The sequence below is a fragment of the Elephantulus edwardii genome, unplaced genomic scaffold (genome assembly GCF_000299155.1).
Source record: "Elephantulus edwardii isolate Elephantulus edwardi_28Jun2011 unplaced genomic scaffold, EleEdw1.0 scaffold00051, whole genome shotgun sequence".
NCBI classification, from domain to species: domain Eukaryota; kingdom Metazoa; phylum Chordata; class Mammalia; order Macroscelidea; family Macroscelididae; genus Elephantulus; species Elephantulus edwardii.
This window is the reverse complement of record NW_006399801.1, coordinates 10,261,239-10,275,475: the sequence shown is the minus strand read 5'-3', so window position 1 is coordinate 10,275,475 and position 14,237 is coordinate 10,261,239. Positions and strand designations below refer to the sequence as shown.

The following is a 14,237-nucleotide window of genomic DNA, read 5'->3' as shown; positions in this document are numbered from 1 at the left end:
GAAAATGATGAAGCTAACAGTCTGAGGCAAGGATATTGGCTCCTAGAATTTGACAGAGATTGTCATTTCTAGAGCTGATACCTTGAACTGAGTCTTCTACCTTCCTGAACTGTGAGAAAATTTCTGTTCTTTAGAACCACCCTCTTGTGGTATGTTAGAGCAGCACTAAGGAACTAATACAGATAGTAAACCCGTTAGTCATTGGCAGGACCAAACCTACATTCAGTTTTTCTTTTTCTTTTTTTTTTTTTTCAGGTTAACATTTTATTGATTCTCCAGGTTTACACACTCATGACAGAACCCCAGCGTTTTCACATAACCTCCTGCATGGCTCTGCTCAGCTTCTGGATCTTGGATTTTGAAGACATGTCAACATATTTTTCTCCAATTTTCACTATCATTCCACCCATGATTGATGGATCAGTCTTAACCTCCAATTTCAACACTTGGCCTTGACTTAGGAAGCTGTTCAAGACTGTTTTTAATTCAGAGAGAGAGGCGCTGTCTAAGGGAGACGCAGTGGTAACTGTGCAAGGAAATTCTCCACTGTGGACACTCGTGATGGTGGAAAAGGCAGGAATGGCTCCCAGTGTATTGTTCAAGCGACCATTCTCAGCAAGTAGATTGATCAGGTTGGATGTGAGTGGAGTAAACCTCTCTTTTGCTGTGATGTCATTTAGGCTTTTCACCTTAATAGACCGCTTCATGTGAGGATTCAGAATAGCAAGAGACACTTTGGGATCCTTCAGAAGTTGTGCTACTCTCAGTAACTCCTTTTCTACTCGATCCAGTTTATTCTGTTTAGGTGCAGCAGAATAAAGAGCAGTGGCATAGTGGCCTTCAACACCATGTATCTGAACAGGTGGCCTCAAAGCTTGGAAAATGGCCTGACCACAGATGTGTACTGAAGCTCCGGACCTGGCAGGAGATCCCAGTCATTCCTGGGCCAGCCACCTTCTCCTGGCCTGCTGTAGGTCAAACCTGAATCCCACCTACATCCACTTTTAACAAAATCCCTCCACTTGGAGAGCTCAAACCTTGTGCACAGCTATTGGGATGTTGGCATATAACTCAGCAGTAAATCTGCACAGTTCATGTGATCTTCAAATTTTAGACTGCCTTTTAGAAATTGTTGCTTAAATGATTTGCGTGGGAATAGAAGTACTTAGCACAAACATTCTACTTTATGGAATTTTTCCCTTATTTTGGGTTCTTATTTATTTTCTTCTGTCTCAGATAATCCTGAAATGAATTGGTAAGGTATAATTATTTTTGAGTACCATAATATTGTGAGTTGAGCTGATTTTGATGATAGCAAAGTGTGTTTTGAATCAGTTTTGGGATTTTCACAGCATGACTGTTTTTCCAAGGAAAAATGACACCTCCACATAACAAAGCCTTTAAAAAATCCAGTAGTAAAAAAAAAAAAATAAAATAAAAATCCAGTAGTTTTCTTTAGCTTCTCCAACATAAGCTCCCATGAAGTAAAGCAAACAAGTGCACAGGGGTAAGGGGCTAGAAATGTGGTTTGTGGAACACTCTGAAACTTTGGCTAACTTTTGGGGACTCCCAAAGGACAGAGATTACTTCATGTCAAAGCAAAACTTTTCCTGACTCTGTAAACAGCCGGCAGTTCTGGGAAATATGGGAAATACTGGTCGAAAATTAAGTTGGGTCATATCTGTAGTGGCTATGCAGGGTTATGGGATTCAGCCACCCCAGAGGAGCCACTTCATTTCTGGGCCTTTAAGGTTTGTCTGTTCCCCGTACCCACTGTATCTATACCTTCATTTTCTGAGCACCCATCACCAAAGAAAAAAACATCAATGACGTTATCACAACCAATCTGCAGAACTGATTACATCTAATTTCCTCTTCAGAGCCCAGATTGTGAGCTCAAGGTTGCCACAGACATTGTCTTATGCTCTGTGGCAGACGCAGAAACATGAAAAGTAAAAGACCAAAGACTCTGAATGCCTCATTTCCCTTTAGTTATGTGGCAAAACCCAAATCGATACTTTCTCTTCTCCTCTTCACCACAATACTGATTCTCCTTTCATGCTGCAGAGTTGTAAGTGAAAACACTGTGTTCTCATTGAGACATTTTATGGGTCAGTGAATCTAAAATAGATCCTGGTTCTATCAGGTAAGAAAACATAGTATACTCTGAGTGTGTGTTTTTTTGTTGTATATGGTGTTTTGTTTTGTTTTAATATCATAGGATTCATGTTCTAAAAGATGGAGAAATGATTCACCCACAGAGGGAAGCATATTGGGGGAAAAAGTTATATTCTAGAATTTTAAGTATCATGTAATAAACGATCCAGACAAAGAGGATTAGAGTGTTGGCAGGACCACAGACCACTTGCCTCCACTAGAAGTGAGAGAGCTCAAAGAGAAGAAATGACGGGATAGCCTATTCGTTCCTTTGGCAACTGGGATCTTCCCTTGTTTTAAACCAAACAAACATTAACAAGGGAAACCAGCTGCTTTTACAATGAACAAACCCATTACCTCAACCCCTGGTACATTACAATGATATTTTTACTTGTCAGATTTTCTGTTTCATGGAGGCTTGGATATTTTCAGTGTGCTGTAAATGCAGACAAAACAAGAGCTGGTTTTAGCAGCACCACCAGATGTGGATGACAACATGGGCCTTCCTGGCCCTCCAAGTCCAAGGTTTGATGGTAAGTTACGGCTGCTGTCAAAAATAGTAACAACAGGATTTGGCGTCTTGACACAGCGCTGCCTGGCTCTGTCTCAGCTATCCGCACAGTAGCCAATGAAGAGGAGGTGGGGCGCCCTTGCAGAGACGGTGGGGAGCTTTGGCTCAACCTGTGTGTGCTGAGCCAGCTCCATTGTAATTCTCAGTGTGTACTGACCCCAGGATCCACCTCAGCCTGAGGGTTGCTGCTGATTGACCCATAGCAGGCAGTAGCATCAACTGTGTGTGGGGAGGCAAAGGAAAAGGGGACATTTGAAACTACAACACAGGGGACTTTACAGTAATGGCAACATTAGGAGGCCTTCCCTTCCCATATCTGCTCTCTCTTTCTCCTCTAGATTAATGAGTCCATAGGTCTCATTAGATTATTAATGAATGCCACAAGGAGCTCTGTTGTATTCCCAAACCAAATGTTCAAGGTTCAAATCCACCTGATCCAAAAGAGAAAGATGGGAATTCCCCTTCCATGCAATTTACTGCCTCTGAAAGCCGACTGGAGGGTTTGCTGTGAGCTGATTCTGATTTAATGGCATATAACAACAACAACAAACGGAGTCCTGATGGCACGGTGGTTGAGCATTCAGTGCCCACTGAATTATCTTTAATGTGAACCCACTAGTGACCTGGCAAAGATACGTGGTAGTCAATTTACATAAAGGTTACAGCCTTGAAAACCCTGTCAAACAGATCTGCTTTATCCTGGAGGGTTGCTATGAGTTAGTCAGTGTGACGGCACTGCGGTTAGGTCTTATTGATCTCATACTATGGTGTCCTCAGAATTGTTTTCCTACCCATTGTCTTTGACTTTTGCCACATGGCTGGGTGGGACTATGTCAATGACATGACTAAGGAGAACAGCAAACAAGGCACATGGACTACCATGGAGGGGACTAGTCCTTCTTGCTACCCTACCAAGCTTAAACTGAGCAGGTTTAGAGGCAGAAGAGGGAGCACTGGTGGCCTAGCGGCAAGAAGCTGCACTGCCATCCCAAAAACACATAATTCAAATCCACCAGCTGCTCTGCAGGAGAAAGATGGGCAATCTCCTCCCATGCCTCTGAAAACCCACCAGAGGGTCAACTTTGGCTTGGTTTTGACACTATGGTATACAATAACAACAAGAGAGACAGAAGATTGGAATCTTGCTAGCAGCAAGAGAGAAGTGGAGAGTCCAGCAAAAAGTGTCCATTTGGACCAGAAGTTCCTGCACAAGTTAGCAACAACAGCAGCAGTGGAGAACCACAGGCTGACATGAGGCAGGACTGACTGGGCACTGCCACCCCATGAAGCCAGAGCCAGAGCTGATGATCTTTACCCAAGTTTGCTAAAGAATTTGTGGGTGATGGAGGCTAGTGATAGCATAATTGGCAGGGCCAACAGAGCTTTGTCACACTGATCTAAATCTGTAGGACTGAAGGTCAGTCAGAGGGCTTATGAGCACCTCTTAGAAGCTGTCTGAAGTGGAGAATGGCATCCTAATTCCAACTGGACTAGTAACCTGTTCACTTTCCTAATAAACCCCATAATCCTGAGTATTGCCGTAAATTTTGTTTAGCAATTGCAGTGGATAAATGGACCCAGCAGTAGGGCAGAGGGAGCCCTTGGGAGGATGGCTGTTGGTAGAATTGATGGAAGGCTCAGGGAGTGTGAAGGCACATCTGACTTCATAAGAATCAGCTTTGTGCTCTGGATGCTGTGGTGGGTAGTGACTGTTTCCCTCTGCAAAGTTAGTGGAGCTCAGACTTTGCCACCCTCATACCAGCCACACTCTTTACACATATCTACTTAGATGGCAGGGTTGTGTCTGGTCCTGAGAGTAACAGTCTGTTCCTAGAATCAGTCAGAAGCATCTGAGGTCTATAGATCAGACAAGTAAGGACTGTGGGTCTGAAGAGGAGCCTATGTTCGAAGGTTAGCTTGTAGGCTCCAGTGAACAATGGGCCGAGAGGAGAGGTCAGCTGTCACAGAACTCGCACTAGAAAGAAGATCCAGAGCCAAGAACTCATAAATAATCAGGATACCAGGTGACATCTAGAATGGATACATTCTAATGAAGCTTCTAGACCAAGACAGATCAGGAATTCACTTCTCACAGCCTAAAGCACATAGGCAACACCCAATAAATGCAAGGTAGAATCACACTGAACCTTCTCTTCTAGGTCTACTCATTTCTCCTAAGAAAAGTATGAAGTCAAACTTGCTGAAATTTCCCATCTCCAAACTTGGATTCCTGCCAAATTTCCTAGAAGCTCTCATCTCCTGTCCCAAATGCTTAGTTTCTCAAAAGTGCCATGTTACTTAACTCCCAGGCCTTGGACCCCTAACTAACATATCTATCTATGATATAAGCATGATTTTGAACAATATCCAGTCCAGGTACTGTCTTTCACTTCAGCACTGTTAGAACATCTCTTCCATGTTTCCCAAGATATGTACTCTACAATATTCAGTGCTAGTCTTCTACAAGGAGGCTGTTGTTATCAGGTGCCATCAAGTTGACTATGACCCTTAGCAATACTATTATAAATAGATCTAGACTCTGTCCTATTCTATATCATCATCACCATCTCTGACATACTGCAACCCATTAGTCATCCAGTTCTTTTACTGCAACTAATAGTCACCATGTCAATCCATCTCATTGAGGGTCTTCCTCTCTTTCTATGCCCCTTCATCTTTCCAGACATTATGTCTCTCTCTAAGGGAACAGCCTCCCCTAACAACATGCACAAAGCATGTGAGAAGAGGCTTCACCTCACTTGCCTCCATGCAGCACTCTGGCTGCACTTTCTCCAAAGCATTTCTGTTTGTTCTTTTGGGAGTCCATTGGATATTCAATACTGTCCTCCAAAACCACTACACAATGGCATAAATTCTTCTTCTGTAATTCTTATTCATTGTCCAACCATGGCTTAAATCAGGCACACATGGGTCTAGAAACCAGTATCATTGCTCTTCAGTACTTGGTGAGGTCCTTGACAGCAAGATTTTCCAATGCAATTAGTTTCTGGATCTCCTAACTGCTGATATCGAGGGTGTTGATTGTGGTTCCAAGTAAAATGAAATAGTTGACAACTTCAATCTTTTTCCGTCTTTAATGATGTTGCCTCTTGGTCCAGTAGTGAGGATTTTTGTCTTCTTGATGTTGAGAAGACTATGATCCATGAAACCAGAGGGCAGGTTTTGTTTGCGGTGTTATCCCAAAGCCCTAGCAGAGAACTCTTACCCTATAATGTGTGCTATCACTGTTCAGCAAATGAATAAATAAAGCTATAATACAACTTACCAGTCTTGTATCAGTTTCTGCTCAATGTATTCTAATCCTACATGTCAAAATAGAACTGTGTCCTTCAGGGCTTTCAATAACCGAGTTTTCCAGAGACTCCTAGATTATCCACTCAAGGTGTGTATGGGTAAAAGCAAACTTTTAAGTTTTTAGTTAATAATTCAGTGTGTTAATGATTTGCACCAGCCATATGCTTCGTAAAGTAAGTTAAAAAACCCATTGTCATTCTTTCCAACTCAAAATTTTAAATATCTCAAAAGACGAGATACAAATCAGTAGATTTCTAAATTCAAAACAACTAACAGTGAATTTCACAACTGCCACTGGTAAACAAAGGGAAGTGGTATCAACAGATCAGAACACATCTGTGTTTTCCCAGGCAGAGGACACAGCATCCTTTCTTCTTATGTTTGTGAGATTTTTTCTTAATCACAGTCCCATGATAATTGGAAATGATACTCAAAACATTTAGCAATCTATACAGAATAGATACGGACCAACCAGCCAACAGGTGCCACAGAAGAAAGACCTGGTGATCTACTTCCTGAAAATCAGACAGAGAAAAACTTATGGGTCACAATGCTGCACTAGCCTGTATAGAGTTTCCATGAATTGGAATGGATTCAATGACAACTAGACATAGCCGCTCAGGTACATGCAGATTTGATATCAACCAGCAGTCTGTGTACAGGTATCGTATTTCTCAATAAACCACCACATTATATCTAATTCACAGGATAATTAATGAGACAAATGTTAGTTTGATGTGCAAAACATCAAGCCTTAAAGACCTAATAGCTCTTTGTTCTTACCATTTGTCTAATATGTTATTTTAGAGGGAAAAACGACCAAAAAACCTTCTGGGTGGACTTTTAGACAATGGTTATTGGATTATTAGCATGTATTGTTGGCCCATGTTTGAATAAGTGCTTGTATGTGTGTACATGTGCATGCAGAGAGAGAGAGAGAAGAGAGAGAGAGAGAGAGTGAGAGAGAGAGAGAGGTGATAACAAACATAAATGAATTGAAACTGGACCTAGGACAAGCAGAACTGCCACGCTTCATCGTAGGAACAAGAAATATCAGAACTCCCAACATACTGAACCTGCTTCTTTCTGGCTTCTGTGTCACAAGGCTCCTAGTGTCTAAAATGGTACTATTTTTGACATGCAGCTGTTGAGTTGAAACATCTGACAGTTTCTCTTCTCCAGGCTGGTTTGGTGCAAGATACCAGTAAATGATCATTTGTTTCAGTTCTTATAAGCATCAAGAGGCTAATATTAGGTAATGGTTCCTCCCACACATACTCTTCTCTTCTGGCTTCTAGCCTAGAGGATCCCAGACCCAGAGAAACCCTATGGAGCCCTTTTCAGGAAGGGCTGTAAATTTATTCTCCAGGCCCCAGGCCCCATCTGGTTTTACAGAGTCTGGCCAGAATGGAGAATGGGAAAATTCATTGTCACTCTCCACACACCAAATAGTCCACACTAAGTCCTTGCTTCACCCAGTCTCCTCATGTTCTTTTGGTCTGTTCCTGGTAGATTTTTAGACTAATCAGCCATGAGTCATTGAGAGAGGCATTTGTGTACTTACAAGCCATTAGTAAAATCCCTTCTCCGCTTTAGGGGAAGGTGGGATGGTCCAAATATTTAACAACTGGTAAAATTTAACAACTTGTAAGGAAGTAACAGGACGGGTACTGACAAAATAGCCTGAATGGAGTCCTGGTGGCCCTTTTTACAATAGAAGGGGCTCAGAGAAGCATTTCCTTGCCAATTGGTATGGAACATCTTTCCACATCCTAACAACAGCATGTCTGTCGGAGCATGTTTCTGCATAGAATCACTAGCTTTAGCCTTAACAATCATCCTGATTTATCCGTCTGTTAATATTTATCTACTTTGCTTATGTCATGAACCAGAGATGAACACGTCTCAAGGTCAGAAAGAGATCAGCGTTATGCCCTTAGCTGGACAGTCTTTTGCTAACATTAAGAGACATTTAAAAAAAGAGAGAGAGACATCTGTAGGGCCATTGTATTGGATTCCTACAGATACCATAATAAAGGACTGCTAACTGGAGTGTAGAATTTAAAATTAAAAGGATTGTCTCACAGTTCCAGAGCCTGGAACTTCACATTTAAGATGTTGGTAGGGCTGTAGGTCTTGTCTCTAGGAGCTTCTAACTTCCCAAGCAGCCCTTGGTTTACAGCGCCAACAGCACTTTAACGCTGTCTCGGTGGTTACATGACTGCTTTCTGTGTGTCTCTCTATGTTTCTTCTCATTTTATAGAACACTGTTCATATTGGATTAATACCTACTGCTCTCCAGGAAAACTAAACATTAACTGATTATTTCCTCAAAGACATTATTTCCAAACAAAAGCATATTCACAGATACTGAAGGCTAGAACGTCAATGTATTTTCTTGGAGGACACACCACAATTCAGTACAAAGGCATCTTTTTAAAAAATTACTCAACTAATCAATATGTGCACTAGAGAGTTTATAGCAATGCAAATGTCAAGTTACCCCCAATATGACCGAGTGAATGGAACTTAGTTGGGAATTTACTAGATTAACCTTAGTTACAGTTGGTCCAGTAGAAGTGTTGACATCATGTACTATTGACAAGTTATTCTGCAACTGTCCTAGAATCTCTTGTTTAAACCACCATCTGGGGGAGGGGGGAAAGTGATGTCCATACACAGGTAATACAGTTGTAGTAACATGTCATACAAGGTAAAGTTGAATGGCACTTAATTATGAGCACCATAATGGGACAATTACAGCTACGTAGTGTTTTATTTGGAAAAGGGAAACAGGTTTAGTCAGAGTTGTTCATAGGGGGTAGACCAATGAATGTTAAAGGGGGACAGAATTGGAGTCAGAGAGAGGGAAGGGTTAATAAAAGAAAAATGAAATATTATAGGAATGCAAGTTCAGAGTCAGCTCTGTCAGTGTGGTCCAGAAGGAACTGCACTGCTATCCCAAAGGTGGTCACTCTCTGACAGTTCAAATCCACCATTGATTCCATAAGGGCAATCTCCTTCTGTGCCATTTATGTTGTTGAGTGCCTTTGAGTTGGAACCAGCTCATAGCTAACTCTCCAGTAGATTTTCAGAGGCAGTAAGGATGGTCGGTGTCTGCCTACCCTTTTCACATAAAGCAGGTAGTGGATTAGCACCATGTACCTTTGGGATTGCATCACAGCTTCTTACCACTAGGCCACCAGAGAGGCTGAGTGATTTAAAGGTCCTCAAAAACAAGCTGGAAGCTTAGCTATAAGTGATTTTGGACTCCTTGGCAATAAGTGAGTTTGAAGTTCAAAAATCACCTATGAGGCACCAATCACCTCTGGGTGACTATAGTTAATGGAAAAAAAGAGAATGTAGTAGCTTTATTTCACTCTGAGATACAGATAGACATACAGATATGAAAAGAATTAATGAGAAAACAACATGCTTGGTGCCAGAATTAACATTTTATAATTACAGAGGTAAATCGGAGAAAGTGATTAATTATTCTGTGGGAAAGTGAGAAAGTCTGTATAAAAGGATGAATAGTAGTAGATCTTTGTTTTGAAGAATAAATTACTGTTCAAATAAGATGACAGGGGATGGAAGTGTGTTCTGGAGTGTGGAGTAGCACCTACAAAGCCTAAAGGCTTCCCACATGCCTAGAGAATGACAGGAGCCTTGGAACTGGTTATCTTCTTAGGGAGTATTGGCTTCTATTCTTTTGGAATATTCTTCATATATCAAAATAAGACAGGATTTCCTTGAACTTCTTTTTCCATTTTGATGTATTTGCTTCAATTCCTGTAATCCTGATCTAATAGATATCGTCCTATTGTCATGGTGAAGAGAATTATTTAACAAATGCTTTCTGAGTTTAAGAAAAGAGGAACAACCAGATTACGATTAAAATTTAAATTGAAGTTTCAATGGATTTTTCTTTTCATTATCACCTTTTTCACTCTGCATGGTAATGAGCTTTCACTTTGACTGGCTTCACAGATGGGGTCATGGTATTTTAAAATATATTTAATATAAAACGGACTATTTGGAACATTGTAAATGAACAATGATCTGATGAAAAACAAACAAACAAACAAACAACAAAAAGGACCCAGAGTCCTAGTTTGGATAACAAAAATATTATAGATATGTATTACACCTATAATTTCTTTTTTTTACACACACACACACACACACACACACACACACACACACACACACACACACTCACAGAGCTCTGTTGGCCTAGTGGATGAGGAGCTGCTCTGCAACCTCAAAAACAGGTGGTTCAAATCCACCAACTGCTCCATGGGAGAAAGATGAGTAATCTTTCTATGAAAAAACCCCACTAGGGGGTTAGATTTTTTTATTATAAGGCATATAACACTGTGTGTGTGTGTGTGTGTGTGTGTTCTGTGAACCTGTGGGATCTCATACTCATTTCGATTAACACTTTTATTTTTCCCATCAACCTATTTTTTTCCTCTTTTTTTTTTAAATTTTATACTGGTTAATTTACGAAGTTTGGATACACTGTTCTTTACACCAGATCTTTCCCATTTCCTTCACTCCTTCCCATCAATTAACACATTTACATGTTTTTTAATTTAAAATTTAAATTAGCATTTTAATTTTTTAAATTTGATATTCAAATCTTGTAACTTCTGGTCATCTGTTGGATCTGAACCAGAGATCAGTGATGCACGGACTGGAGGAATAGAAAAGAATGAGTATGTCAGGGACAGGCCAGCAGTTACAAGAGGGAATGTCTCCTTCCCAGTTCTCCTGCTCACTGCAAGCCCCAGCATTCACTACCATTGTGGGAGCAAAGAAGATTCAGCTTCTGTCTCCTTAGATGTCCCCTGGATTTGAAAGAGATACTTGACACTTTTATGTCAAGTTACAACTCCTAAATATCTCAAAATCATAAGCTGACATCTTCTAAATAGTGACTAAATGTCTTTAAGAAATTCATTATCTTATATTTATTTTAACTGAAATGTCTGTTGAGTTCACTGCCAGGTGCTGCAGTATCATTTAACCAAATGTTTCTATATAAAAATTACTTCCTGCACTGGAATGGTGGCATTTGCACAGAAGAATCTATTTATGCTTCAGTTCAGTTTCAGAAAATTTTCGAGAAATGAGCTGAATGGATAGAATTTAAGCAATGTGTGCACCTCTGGAAAGTCGTGGCAGATGTTCTTGAATGGGTAGCACTGAAAATGACAACCTTTCATTTGACAAGTAGGCTTACTTAGATTCGGGGAGTTTTTGCTGACTTTCTAATATAATCTAGAGCAGAAGTTACTTGCTGTTAGAAAGGCTATGCGTTGAGCCTTCATGAGCCTTCCCTCTCCCTCCTGGATGCTGGTGCTCTGTAGGGCCAGGGAGGCATGCGCTGGAGTGCAGACAAGCTGGTCTCTGGGGCAGGCACTTCATTTCACCTGGGTTACCTTGTTTATAATCTCCACAGTGCTTTTGAGGTGACTACTCTTTGCAAATGAGGATTAGGTGACCCAGAGCTGCTAAAATACAGGATCCTGCAGAAATTATCTCAATGTGGCTCTGAAGCACTTCTGAGCTTGCCCTTGTTTTGACACGTATCCTGTATTTTCATTGCTCTTGCTTCTTGGAAGGCAAGGACTAGGCCACGTTCACTGAGACCTCTCCAGGGTATGGATCTTGGGGCTATCATAGAGCTGGGGAAAACAAGGAGGCTGACAAATGTTTGTTGAGGGAGCTCAAGCCATGTGGGTAGAAAGGTCAAGGAGATGTCTTTGGAGACCAGAGGAGGAGCCAGTCTGCACTGTGTTGGAAGAGAAAGATTCCCAGAAAAAGAAATTTGAGCCTGACTACAAGAACTTCCAGAGTGCTATAAATTCAATCTAGTGTGGCAGTGTGAAAAAGCTAGAGGAGCGAGGGCCAAAACATGGCTTTTTGGGGGAGGTGGGGAAGGTTGAAGCCAAAGGTAGAAAACTAACGGAGTTCATTCTTTCACCATAATGAACCCCATTTTCCCTCTGCTAAGTATCTGATAACAATTCTCTCAACTTATTGCCATGGAATGGGAACTGAGTCATAGTAGAACCTCAGTGGGTTTTCCAAAGCTATACATTCCATGGGAGGAGATTACTCATCTTTGTTCTTTTTAAAGCAGCTGGTGGATTTGAACCACCAATCTCTGGGTTGGTAGCACAACTTCCTATCTATTTGGCCACCAGAAGTTCCCACAAGCCCTCGTAGTACAACAAGCTGACAGATAGGTAGGGGCAATGTGGGCTGGGCATTTAATAACCTGGTTATACAGTCTACATTGTTTATACTATTGCTGAAGAGGGTAAACCAACAAGTGGTTTTGATACTGTCATTCATCAGCTATGAGATTAGAGGAAGACTGCCCATATGTTGGCTTTACTTCCTAACTGGATGTCCTAGGGCTATGATTCTCAAACTGAATGACCAGGGGTATGAGAATCACCATAAGGTGAGTGTGGGAGCCCATTAAAACAGATCACCAGGTCCGAGAGGCACTGCTTTTGGTTAACAGCCAACTCCTTATGGACTATACCACCCAAACTTTCAACTGATAACAATTAGAAAGGTTCAAATGGTCTTCTTGCCAAAGTATTATTTTATCCATAACAATAGATCTATCAACTTAGAATTCATTGTTAAGTGCCTGTCACTTAAATGAAGATTCATAATATCCATTTGCTATTTCTAATTTAGCCAAACACTTCTTAATTTCATTTTCAACCATCAACTTAAAAAATGTTTGTTTTTTAATCTCAGTTTACTTAAATTATTCATGTTGCCACATTAAAGCAACTTAATTCTCTTGTAACTGAGAAGAATTGTACTGAAGCTACCTTTAGGAAAATGCTTAAATGTTCTGAGATACAGAATCTGCTGTCTTTTAATGCGTAGTTGCAAACTTCTAGGAAAGAAGGTCAAATAAAAGTGCATTCTTTTTTAAAAAACAAAATCCTTTAATGAGATGAAAACAGCCTTCATGAAAAGCTGCTTCTTGGCATGCAAAGCACTTCAAGGACTGTATCATTAGTACATAGATATACAATCAAATGAAAGCTTCTCAGCTTCTCAGGCAAGCTCTGCAGTCCTATGCTGAGCTCTCCTGCTGATTGCTGGAGGGAAGTGGACAGAAAGAAGTTAATATTACAAGCTTTTCTTTGCAAAGCAATTAACCTGTTCCCACTGCTTTCACTGTTCACAGGCCCATTGGATGTGAACCTGCCCTAGGAGCTGTTCATTATTTACAGACGAACATTTCCCAGTTCAAAGACTTAGAGTAAATGGAAAGAGGTACTTGCTTTCTCATCTCATTAGAGTTTTTTAGGTTAGGTTAGGTACCATAGAGTAAGAACCAACTCAAAGCTGACCATCCAGCAGATTTTCAGAAGCAATAACTGGCTCAAAAGAAGATGTCCCGTCTTTCTCTTATGGAGCCGCTGGTGGCTTTGAACAGCATGCTTTGGATTGACAACACAGCTCCTTACCACTAGGCCACCAGAGCTCCCTTCTCTTTAGAGTATGGATGTAAAACTGGAGTCTCCTCAGCCAGCTTCCCTTTCCAATGGAAACTTTTTTCCAAAGATGAACTAGCTAGATGAGATACACATTGAGTCTCATCATATTTTATATGGATGATTCAGGTGATGAGATTTTGGATTTAGAGTTGATTTAAGGCTGCTGGTATGATGTGATGAAGCTAATGTATCTTAAATAAAGCAAGGACATGAATTTTGGGGATTGGGCAAAAGATACAATGGTATAGACTAAATTATCTTCCCCAAGACGTATTACAAATCCTAATCTATACACCTACGGTTACAATCTCTTTTGAAAATGTATTATCTTAGTTACGTTAATGATGTGAGATTAGTGTATAGTATATTTTGAGTCAATCTCTTCAAGGAATAAGAGAGATTACGAAGGAAAGCAGAGCAGAAGTGGGCTAAGATAGATGCCAAGATATGAGGAAATCTCCAATGAACCCAAAATGAGAAGCTGAAGAAACAAAGATCTTTCTCCAGAGCTGACAGAGAAAGCCTTCCTCTAGAGCCAGAGCTTTGAATCCCACCTACTATCTTCGTGGCCTACTGGTAAGGAGTTGTGCTGCCAATTCAAAGGCACATGGTTCAAATCTTCTAGTTGTTCTGAGGAACAAGGATGGGCAATC

The 14,237-nt window shown here is 40.7% G+C and overlaps 1 pseudogene; it reads right to left on the bottom strand.

The window, feature by feature from the left end:
- Positions 1-311: 311 nt before the first annotated feature.
- Positions 312-14,237, bottom strand: part of LOC102845278 — a 111,506-nt pseudogene continuing 97,580 nt past the window's right edge.